We start from the raw sequence: 12950 nt of genomic DNA on the forward strand, positions 1-12950 counted from the left end.
ATATTTGCAAGTTGAACATTAGAAATACAGTAGGGCCTATTTAATTTTGTATCTAACTTTCGATCTACTTAAAACAATTAAGTTATATCAAAGAATCTGAGTTGATTTTAATTACATTGTTGTTACATTTTATCGCGCATATTAATTATTATAATCGTGAATGGACATTTATTTCAGTTACAATTTGTCAACAATACAATAGCCATCAGATTGCAGTTAAATCGAAACGTGTTTGTTTTAGCTAATTTTAGTTGCCGTAAGTTGGCGACATTATTCCCTCTCCACGCAAATCGCGTGAGGCCTTCTACACTTTTTTTTTATCAATATCATATAAAGCTTCTTGTAAGTACACGTCGTTTTATGACTGCACATTGCACAATGCCGCATTGTCTCGTGGCAGAATGTGGTGGGAGGGGAAGGGCAGATAAAAGGGTACTATAGGCTTTGGAATACATATACCGAACATTTCTGCTAAAAGAAATCCGTATATTAGGCTATATTTTCTTCAGAATATTTGAATTTCCAAGATAATCTGTAATGTTCAAAATTGTATTTATAGTAGGCGTGAAATATTTTCAAAAGCATCGGAGATAGATTCCCGACAAATTCTGCGAGGTGTTAAATGAAGAAAGCCGCAATGGTCGAAATGTTTTAAGAAATTAAAGAAAAGTGCAAGAGCTATACAATATTAAAACATTATTATTATTATTATTATTATTATTATTGTTATTGTCACCAATGCTCTAAAAAGTAAATAGACGTTTTCACGAACCGGAACGCTCTGTTATTTTCAGACGCAGTGCTGTTGATGACGACGACGGTATTAATGACCAATGAGATGACGCCGAGTTTTACCATAAAATGTGTATTTATATACACATAATTTAATATACAAATTTCGGACACATGGCTTTTGAAATTTTTATGCTTTTATCATATTTACACAGACAGAAACCACGGAAGGTAGTCATTTGACTCAGTCGAAAAAAAATATACACAGAATGGAAGGGAAATAACTTTGCAGATTTTCAGAGCGAATAGCTCTTTAAGCCTATGTAACAAAAAACTGTAATACCATATTGGCGGAAAGTCCATAGTTTTCTCAGAAAAAAAAAGCTTTTTTTCCCAAATGTTTTAACACCATATTATTTGGTAACTATTGCTAGTAGGATCGATGATTTTTGTCCGTATCGATATAAAATTCAATAAAGAATCATTTGAAGGGGTGAGAATTATATAGTCAGAGAGTATGTATGTTCTAGGATCTAAGCCACACAGACAAACTTTTACAGGACAGCGTGTTAAAGGTTTAGAGTGCTATGCATAGAAATTTCGCTAGCCCGCTCTACGAGCGTGTTAAACTAGCCCCGGCTATCGAGTGATTAACTTACTTGTACAGGATTCATATCATATCGTATCGCTAACACTGGTTTATGAATACGAAAAACGCTAGTTCGCTGATCATCCACCGGAAGCCCGCGCTAAGAATGTCTATGAATATGGCCCTTAGAGTCCAATGCTATTAGGTGCGGTATTTATTTAGCCTGACGAGTTACTTCCTTGGTTTGAATTGTAAATTATTTAAAAATAGCGTGTAAGAGGACCTTAGACTAGAAATGTTTAGTTTAAATGTAGTTCTGTTTATAAGTACAGTATGCATAAGGGTGTAATTATTTGACTTATTTTGAAATGTGTCCTAAAGTGTCAGTGAAATGCGTCATAGTGCCACTACAGTGAGTGAGATGAGAATAAAGTGAAAGACTATTGAAACTTATGTAAGGCCTATACACAATTATGTAGGTTGTAATGTAAAATTAGGTATTTTATTTATGTTTTATTATTATTGTGTTAAATTATATTGTGTATTCTTATTGTATTGTGTATTCTTATTGTATTGTGTATAAAATTGTATTGTATATTGTATAATTGTATTGTGTATTGTAAATTTATTGTGTATTGCTTATCTTTTTTTTGTGTATTGTTTATATTGTGTATACCACTGCCACCGGGTGCTTGCCCACTTGCAGTGTAAATAAATACATACATACATATTATCATAATTTCTTCGGCGTATACTTAGGCCTACGTGATTTGTTGAATAATTTTTATAATATTTTACTAGTAGTGTCCTCATATTATGTGTAAGAAATGAACTCGCACTGAAAACCATTTTTGTTAAAAGTTTGCAACATGGCACTGAAGTTCCAAGTTCGGCCGCTTTAACTGTCATGTCCCATCTTAAAAAAAAGTATAACGCCTCAATTAAAAAGTTTCAGAATTTTACGTGCATTATATAAATGAAATGACTAAAATGAAGTAACCGGGAACATAAATAAATAAATAAATAAATAGATAAATAAATAAATTTTAATATTTTGCCGTCGCTCTTCATCCGCCCGACTATTTGTGTAGAAAGGCGCCGTACCTCTGAGCAGAATATTTTAGTATCGCAGGTGGCCTTGACTGAAATGAATGACCAGCTTGGTCAGCTGTTCGTGTGAAGGACGGCCGTCGTGAAATACGCATACAATGCGCTGTTGTGTAGATTGTAATAACAATGTGGCATGTTTTATCTTTAACACTGGTTTAACTACAAACGTTATCATCAGGAATATAGTTGACGTTTCAATAAAATAGATTACCAATGTGCACTGGCTGTCAGTGAAAGCGATATGATAGCGATGCTGATACAGGATAAGTAAAACGCTGGCTTATGAAAATAACTGAAAATACAAAATAATTCAGTTCATTTTAAATTAATAGAATAAATAGAATAAAAAAAGAAAAGAATGTACAGTAATACAGAGATTTAATCGAAATTTTCAAAACTGAAATTCGCATGAAAATGATGATTTACAGTTTATGCATTAAAGAAAAGATGGAAATAAAATTTATACCACCGTACATATTTAGTATTTTGCTTGCAATTCCTTATTTTTTGCCATTACCTATTTTTGTCGTCTAACGATAAGCAATAAAAAGCGTTAGTATTTGAAGCAATGCTTAGTTACAGTACTTAGATTTACTTCCGTTATTTTATATACATTAGAAAATACGTAAATAACTTACTTTAGTTATATTACAAAGAAGAGGGGTGTCCGCTAAGAAGACGCCTGTGTATACCCAATGGTATTTTCTAACTCCGAACCCTTTATAGTGACGATGGAATTGGTGATAGCGAGGTGGTATTTGACGAGATGAGGCCGAGGATTTGTCATATGACTACCTAACATTCGTATTACAATTGGAGAAAGCCTCGGAAAAAAACAAGCAAGTAATCGTCCAAGGAGAGAATCGAATTAATGCCCAAGCGCAGTTCCGGTTCAGTAGGCAAACCCGTCTACCACCTGAGCTACGCACTGTACTTAACCACCGACCTTTCTCCAGGCTTTCATTAAGTCCATATTACCCAATTCAGTTATATTTTAATATTTTCTATTATCACTAAAGATACTCTTCCTTTTACAATCCTTTAGTACACGATCCTGAAGATTTCATTTGTTTTTATTTTATTTTTTTATTAATTTATTGATGTAGGGTTTTCTTTTAGTCACTGTACCATGTTAGTTGTGTTTTCTGTGTACCCTTCGGGCAGTTTCAGCATTGTTCTTGGAGGGGGTAACAATAAAATAGACTCATGAATAAAGTTTTTTTTTACTAATGACGGGTACTTGTCTGTTGTCATTGAGCCATATAACGCCAGTTATGTAGACCAGTTCACAAACAGATCTGTTGCTCAGGGTGTGCATAGGAGGCTGGTCCACGCTACAACCGTGATGACATGATGATGATGATGATGATGATGATGATGATGATCATCATTGGTATGTCACTGGGGAACCGGAGCTCCCGAAAAAAACTCCAGTGTTATCTGGACTACGGGCTTGCCCAACACAAGCCATAAGTAGGGGGTACGCCAGGGATCGAACCCGGGTCCACATGATTATGAGTCCAGCACTCTAGTCACTGGACCACCATGGTGCCTATGCTCATCAATCATCAGTAAAGTAAGGCGTTACAAAATTATATTATGTACAGTGAGGGAACAAAACCATACTGCTTCTATGGGAAATACCAAGAATAATTTATCTTGGATTGGTTTCTCGCGGACCAGACTCGGGTCGGATCCTTGCACATTAGCCAATTGTGCGCCCTAAATATGCATGTCCGACAGGTGACCCGAGTGGCATTCGTGAATCCGATGCTGACATGTGAGCTCTCCTGACAGAGCTAGGTCCCATCTCAGACCAGTAGACCTATCTGATCCGGAGTATCGGAAACCCATACTGTAATCCGGGTAAGTTTACTTCTACCCTAAAGGTGAAACCTAACCATCCCCCCCCCCATTACTACAATTATGCTAGTGGATTGTGGTGATTTTGTAGTTTGCGGGTTGAATTTTCTTTTGCCAACTTTATTTCGAATTTCGATACTGACAAATACTACAAATGGTAGTGGTTTTATAACTGTTATGTTGGCAGCTGAGACAGACGTAGTCGGTACTGGAGTTCCAGGAAATTAAAATTGTACTAGATTTCTGAGAGTTACTGGAAGCTAGTGAAATTTGAACATTTTAAGCCTAATAATTTATTAATATTAATACATAATAGTTATTTTATGTGTTACGTTGTGGTTACAATTCAATACTACAGTCAGATAAGAGTAAATAAATATAACATACTTGGGTGTGATAATGCAGGTGGGTAATCCATAGAAATACCATTTCATATTTTAATGAATTTTTTTCGCGTTTAGATTTTTATTACAATAATGTCAAAAAGAGGAAAAGGCATGGCAGCGAATCCACCAAGAAAGCGTAAAGCGTGCTGCGAGAGTGTGGATAACTTCCCCTAGTGGCGTTCTGTTATTTCAAATTTAACTGAAATAAGATAATGAAGAAGGAATTATACTCACGGAGACAGCAATTATAACTAGAATAGCAAAATTATTAGGAGTAAGTATTCTTAAGCATACATTTCATGGTGATATTCGGTTTTCGGAGTTAGTAGCTACTAATAATTTCATGTGGTCAAACGAAATAGGCCTACATTTTTACGTTATTCTCGTGACTCAATTGTTTAGTCAAACCAATGAATTTCATATTGTCAGACAAATGCCTAATATGTTGATCCCTTTCTCGTATAGTTTGCCTAAGAAAATATGTTACAAATTATTGAATTATTTAGAATAACCTTCCAACATAAAGGTAAAGTACGGTAAGTAAATAAGTCATTCATTACGTAGGATCATAATTTTACTTCATATGGTGATATCTGGTAATAATTGGCAACACTGACAAGACGACAATATTTGCTGTTTAGGAACTGTTCTTACGTGACCCTCATTATACCCCCAATACTTCACCCAGCCTATTTTTAACTACTGCAGATGATAGATGGAATGAAGGGAGGTGGAGAGTGTCGATGGAAAGATACAGAAAACGGGAGTACCCCAAGAAAAACCATCTGCAAAGTCTGCTTCATCCATCACAAATTCAATCACGACCAGACTGAAGGTCAAACCCGGGTCGCCTAAATGGAAGACCCCAGAAATGCCCCCAAGTCATTAGTTACGCCACCAGACTTCCGGACTTCGCCGGAAATGTTCTGCTTTTTAGGTATGTGTCCTGTGTCCGGTACTCGGGCATTGTACAGTACCAGAAAAAAGTAATGGGCCAGAGTCTTGATGGCAGTCCTCCTGCACGTAGGCAATACGTTTCGCAAGACTGTCCACTTATATACAGGTACTCTTGTTCACTGCACATGCACAATACGTTGCATCTGCAACTTTGTAAAATTAGGCGGCTCATTTCCTTTTTCTGGAGCTGTAGAAAATCGGAAATTGTCCTGCTTTTCTCTCTCATCAATATTCCTTTTTCTGGAGCTGTAGAAAATCGGAAATTGTCCTGTTTTTCTCTCTCGTCAATATTCCTTTTTCTGGAGCTGTAGAAAATCGGAAATTGTCCTGCTTTTCTCTCTCGTCAATATTCCTTTTTCTGGAGCTGTAGAAAATCGGAAATTGTCTTGCTTTTCTCTCTCGTCAATATTCTCAGCGAACCGAAGAAAGAAACTGTCTATGTCTGAAGTCCATTGGAGGAATTACATTAGAAAAATTAAATTCAAGATATCAATCTTGTGTGAATTTCCACAAGTATTTACTGGGTGACAAACTACATTCCTTGCTCAAACAATTGGGTCACCAGAGAAGTACCAACAAACAGGAACTTAAAATAGGTATAATAAGCTTAATCCGTACACTTAAATAGTTCATTTAAATTAATGATTATTATTAGCAGTTTTGTATCAATTTCATTATATACAGTAGTCTACTAACACTTCATATTGCCGTATTCTACGTCACGTCAGTGTCATTCTACTTTTTATGGAAAATCCTGCTGTTTCAGATAAAAGTCCTGTTTTTCACTTTTTTCACCTGGTACCGGTAATTCTACACTAGACGCACATACGTATACGAAGATTCAATACAACGGGTTTTGGTTTTGTTTCATTGCTGAAGCACGAACCTATATTGATTTCATGTAGGTGAGGCACACTTATTGGACGTATTTTCTCCGAGAAACTTAGAGCTAAAAATAAAACTCCTGGCATAACTACTAGTGTACATATTCTGTGATTGTCGCGTTCTGTGCCGTTTGTCACTGCACACGGAGCTTGGAGTTCGCGATTTGTGGGTTGGCTGCATTGTTTCGCTGGTTACACGTGCGCTTTCTACAGTGAGCACCAGTGCCACGCCACAGCTGCTGGAGAATTAATGGCGTGTCGAAAGTTTCAACTTACTGTTAGCCACTGTGGTGATTCCCCCATATAAAAGTATCTTGATGTCCTTTGCTGTTGACGTTACACACGCGCGCTGGTTGAACGTGTTCGCTGTTTGAGCTGAGCTTTTGCGTTTACGTAAGTAGGCTACACAACAGGAAAGGGAAGCATGCTTATGTTCTCATATTATTATTATTATTATTATTATTATTATTATTATTACTACTACTACTACTACTACTACTACTACTACTACTACTACTACTACTACTACTATACATATGCAATTATGCATGTGACATAATCCATTGAATGAAAAAAGTAGTCTCCTCTGGTGTATATTTTTTTGGGAAGAAACATTATTATTATTATTATTATTATTATTATTATTATTATTATTACTACTACTATACATATGCAATTATGCATGTGACATAATCCATTGAATGAAAAAAGTAGTCTCCTCTGGTGTATCTTTTATGGGAAGAAACATTATTATTATTATTATTATTATTATTATTATTATTATTGCTGTTGACTGTTACCGCTACGGACTGTTTCGTACCGACCGGGTCTTAGTGACAATTTCTGCACAAGATACGTCATAAAGTAAGTACTGTATATGCGTTACCTATACAATTCGGTAAATAATAATAATAATAATAATAATAATAATAATAATAATAATAATGGCTTTTAAGAAACCTGGAAGTTCATTGCGGCCCTCACATAAGCCCGCCATCCGTCCCTATCCTGATTAAGATTAATTCAGTCTCTACCATCATATCCCACCTCCCCAATCTACGTCTCGGCCTCCCCAAAGGTTTTATTCCCTCCGGCCTCCCAACTAATACTCTATATGCATTTCTGAATTCGCCCATATGTGCTACATCCCACCTCCCTCAAATCCATTTTAATTTATCCTCCCATCTATGTCTCGGCCTCCCCAAAGGTCTTATTCACTCCGGCCTCTCTACTAATACTATATATGCATTTCTGGATTCGCCCATACATACTACATGCCCTGCCCATCTCAAACGTCTGGATTTGATGTTCCTAATTATGTCAGGTGAAGAATAAAACGCAGTTCCGTGTTATGTAACTTTCTCCGTTCTCCTGTAATTTCATCCCTCTTAGCCCCAAATATTTTCCTAAGCACCTTATTCTCAAACACCCTTAACCTCTGTTCCTCTCTCAAAGTGAGAGTACAAGTTTCACAACCATACAGAAGAACCGGTAATATTTATTGTTTTATAAATTCTAACTTTCAGATTTTTTGAGATAAGACTGGATGATAAAAGCTTCTCAACCGAATAATAATATGTATTTCTCATATTTATTCTGCGTTTAATTTCCTCCCGAGTGTTATCTATATTTGTTACCGTTGCTCCAAGATATTTTAATTTTTCCACCTCTTGAAAGGATAAATTTCCAATTTTTATATTTCCATTTCGTACAGTATTCTGGTCACGAGACATAATCATATTCTTTGTCTTTTCGGGATTTACTTCCAAATCTATCTTTTTGCTTGCTTCAAGTAAAATTCCCGTTTTTTTCCTAATAGTCTGTGGATTTTCTCCTAATATAGTCACGTTATCCGCATAAAGAAGGAACTAATGTAACCCGTTCAATTTCAAACCCTCTCTGTTATTCTGGACTTTCCTCATGGCATATTCTAGAATGAAGTTAAAAAGTAAAGATGATAGTGCATCTCCTTGCTTTAACCCGCAGTGAATTGGAAAAGCATCTGACAGAAACTGGCCTATACGGACGACTGCTGTACATTTCATTGAAACACATTTCAATTAATGGAACTAGTTTCTTGTGAATACCAAATTCAATAAGAATATTATATAAAACTTCTCTCTTAACTCAGTCTTATGCCTTTTTGAAATCTATGAATAACTGATGTACTGTACCCTTATACACTACTCCCATTTTTTCTCCAATATCTGTCGAATACAAAAAATCTGATCAATAGTCGATCTATTACGCCTAAATAATAATAATAATAATAATAATAATAATAATAATAATAATAATAATAATAATAATAATACACTCACCGGCAAATTTAATCGATGAGTCTTGTTTCATTGCCAGTTAAATAATTTTCTTCCGACCACGAGTTGATTCCGATTCCCTATCTAATCACGTTCGTTTCATTTGGAATGCTTAAAGAGTCAAGTTTTAACTCATTGTTAAAATTATTATTAAATCCATTTCCTCCGTTTTTAACAATGAAACTTTCGAGTGTAAAAGACTCGTGTTGCCAGATGTGTACAGTAACTGTGATATCCATAGAATAGTTTTGCTATTGGTCCAACGTAGCAGTGTAATTGTACGCAAAACATGTCATGTTTTATAGCTACAATTAAAATTTCCAAATTACAGACAATATAACAGTTCATTTTTACAATCAGAAATTCAGCATTAATAGTATAAAAAATACTTCTAGTGACTTTTAAGGGATTCTGCACTATAATTAAGAACGGGAATAGAAACATGTGTGCAACAAAGGATCTTATGGTCGTGCTTATTAATAGATTAATGAATTTCATGCAAGAAGATATTACTGCCTTATTACGGTTCATATTTACACTTATATGACAATATTACTTTTCCACCTAAATGTTTCTCTCTGTATCATTATACAATTAAAAAATGAAAAGTGTTACGTAAATCAACTGAATGAAGGGGAACATATGTATTGATCTAATTAATTTGAGGTGATAATCAGCCTGTGTATGTTCATTAGGCGGAATCTTGAATAATATTTTGTAATTTTACTAATGTTTGACACTGACATAAGAATAGAAAATTTTCGCAACTCTCTCTCGGAGAACGTAATTTTCTTACCATAACAGTTTGAATTAGGTGCCGAGTCGCTTGTGCCTCCCAAGATTGTAAAGTTAGAGGCCTTGTTTTTTATATTTAGTTAAACTTCGGTGTTGAGGTTTGTTAACAGATGTTTGATAGCATTTAATACAACTGATTTTAAATTAAATATAGTTTGAATTCATTGGTGATTATGTAAGAAACTATATTATTCTAAATCCTAAAAATAGGGTCTGTATGTAAATATCTTGTACGGATCATATTTAATTATTTATGTACTGTATATGCCTGCTGCTTATTTCTGTCATTAATATGCACATACAGATACAATACACTTAGAAACTTCCATAAACGTACAGTTCAACAATTTTTGCAAAAATACTGTAGTTTCGGAAGTAAATTACAATAATTATGTTCGCTCCTCAGATCTGGCAACACTGAAAATAATATAATCAGTAATATGTGAAAAACATTGTGCTATTTGCTGCCGACACAGCACAGTTGGTCATTCGGAGTATGTCACGGCAAATGCTGGCCGACATCCAAGCTAGAGGAGGTAACACCCGATATTGGCGTAGTATGAGAAACCTGACATTTCACTGATACAGAAACAAACATTTTCTGTACCTTGATAGATAATAATTTGTTTGCATTCAGTGAAAATTCGCTTCGTTATGTATCTTTATGTAGGAACTTATTTTGTACCACGATTAATGATTAACAGTGACAAATTAAAAGGATACAAAGTAAAAGAAACAACTTAATTTAAAATTCCAGAATTTTTTAACAATACATGACATAGGCTACAGAAAAATAAACTTGCAAAAAATTATTGGATAAATTTGCCGCTGAATGTGTTATATGCAGTATGATATAGGCCAGTAGTGTCAGAGTTGTAAGCTCCGAAACCGGTTGTGGTGCTAGAGACGTCCAATCGGAGCGTGAACTTGCTTATGTCTGTGGAAGCACCGGAGGACGCAACGAGTTATAGTGGAGCGCTCCGCTCCGTTTAGGCTGTGTCTGACAACGCTGATATAGGCCTACAGTCGGCTAAGTAGAGCAGTCGGTATGGCGCTGGTCTTCTGGGGCCGAGGTTGCGGGTTCGATCCCGCCCAGGTCGATGGCATTTAAGTGTGCTTAAATGCGAGAGGCTCATGTCAGTAGATTTACTGGCATGTAAAAGAATTCCTGCGGGACAAAATTCTGGCACACCGGCAAAGCTGATATAACCTCGACAGTTGCGAGCGTCGTTAAATAAACTATAGTTTTTATAGGCCTACAGACTGTGAAGGAAGTATGGAATATCACTCGCAATATTTGTTTTATTATAAAATGTTATATACATGTAGAGAAGTTGTTGGAAATAGATCAAGTGGACGGGGTTGTGCAATAAGAAACCAACCAACAACAAGCTGTTTTCGAGATATGACTATTGCAGCAAATCTGGTTATTTATTAAACATTTTTATGCAAGAAGGATTGTGACATTCATAGTAATACAAAAAAATAACAATAATCAAATAAGACTAACCGATTTTTAATAACAGACCAGCAGTTGCTTTAATACCCAGTAAATAAATAGATTTTACGCAATAAACTAATTTCGTTTATAAATGGCAACGGAATACAGATATCGCATTCTTAATTTTTCCAGAGTTAAACAATCCAGCCAACAACAGATTTGTGCAAATATACGAGTATATTTCTTTTTCGAATTGTCAGTTGATCTATTGTTGTCTAAATATCGTGTTTTACATTTAAAACATTCAGGTTCACAGAGTGTCAATGTGAACAATAGCCTATTGTGTATACAGAGTGAACTGTAAGTAATGCCATTAATTTCAGGGGTATTCTTTGAGATATTTCAAACAAAAAAGTTTAATACAATTTTGCTTGCTTTTGCTTCCTTTTCGAGATAAAAATTGTTTTATATGAAATATTTCATAGTATATTTTGGGCAGGGGCGTATTTTGCGGGCTACCGGCGGTAGCCCAAGGAAATAACAAAAGAAAAAGTTTATAATATAACATAATGTAATAATTTTGTATTATTAGTTTTACCATAGTAATTAAAATTAAAGTAATTGTTAGATATATTTTGTGTAATAATAGGGTCAGCGGTAGCCCAAACCCTTTAACCAGTATACGCCACTGATTTTGGGAAAGCCATTGGTTTAATTCTCAATATGCTCAGTCAAATTTAAGAGAACAGTGTAATATGATAATAAATTATTGAGAGAATTAAATTTGATTCGAATAAATGTAACATTGTAAAATTACTTTGCAGAACGAAAAGTTACATTTATTGGGATCAAATTTCTGCGCATTTAAAGGGCGAAACTAAAATTCGTAGGGACGGCAAAATTTTGAGAAAAGAAAACATCGAGCTGAAAAAAATAAATTTTCGATATTTTCTTACTCCCCAGATGCCTGCTTTAGATAGTAGCATATGTTACTAAATGTTTAAGAGCTGCACAAGTTAGTTGATGGGAGCGCAAATTTTTTTCTGGCCTATAGGTGTACCACTAATATGGGGCTGCTCATAACTAAAACCGACTTACACTTATCAGTTGCGGTATATACAGTATTACATATTATTTATTACTTGGGAATATTGGGGGAGAAAGGCCTGGACCCATGTATGAAACTTTTGGGGGATAGGTGGCTAGTCCCTTGGGCCCTATAGTCTCGTCCCATACATAGCAGTTTTCTGCCAAACAGTAAAAACGTTGTAAGGACAGAGAAGACAGAGGACAATGTTGTTATGTTGTTCTCTCCTTTTCAGACAAAACAGAAGAAGAATTTCTGATCCAGAACGGGGATTGAACCTGTGTTTTGTACAATTTCGAGGTATGTTTTTAAAATAGTTATTTTTTCAAGATTTGTTATTTAACTTTATAGCAGTTCATTATTACAAACAGTTGTTGCAACACAGGAATATAAGTTACATACACGTACACAAATACACAGACATAACGTCAAACATACAGACATGCAGAAAGAAGCGCACACATTCAAACACATCACAGATACGAAGACGCAGACTAAGACGCACAGTGACAAACATTCGTCCGCAATTTCCCACCACGTTTAATATAGCCTGCAGTTGAAAGTGTCTTAAGTAAAAATATTAATACCAGGTCGTCTCATAAGCAATATTGGTTTTTTAAGTTTGGTGCTTTGTTAGATTTTAATTATTTTCTATAGTTGGGCAATGCAATTTACAAGACCCTATGGTTATTTCGTATTGCGAGCATGTGACAGTCAGTTGTTAATATAAAGCATATAAAATGGAGGTGATAAAGTCAGAAATTAGAGTCCTTCTAAAGCACTACTGG

General features: G+C 35.2%; 1 protein-coding gene and 1 long non-coding RNA gene across 3 annotated transcripts in view; one reads left to right on the forward strand and one right to left on the reverse strand.

The window, feature by feature from the left end:
* Window positions 1-12950, reverse strand: part of LOC138702867 (uncharacterized) — a 154126-nt gene that overhangs the window by 77697 nt on the left and 63479 nt on the right. The gene's annotated exons all lie outside the window — the stretch shown is intronic.
* Window positions 6705-12950, forward strand: part of LOC138702866 (cyclic GMP-AMP synthase-like receptor) — a 39611-nt gene continuing 33365 nt past the window's right edge. For both annotated transcript variants that reach the window (XM_069830220.1, XM_069830221.1), the window contains exons 1-2: window positions 6705-6914; window positions 12398-12462. The gene's annotated coding sequence lies outside the window, so the exon portion shown is untranslated. The remainder of the gene's footprint in view (window positions 6915-12397; window positions 12463-12950) is intronic.

Source organism: Periplaneta americana, chromosome 7 (genome assembly GCF_040183065.1).
Source record: "Periplaneta americana isolate PAMFEO1 chromosome 7, P.americana_PAMFEO1_priV1, whole genome shotgun sequence".
Lineage (NCBI taxonomy): Eukaryota > Metazoa > Arthropoda > Insecta > Blattodea > Blattidae > Periplaneta > Periplaneta americana.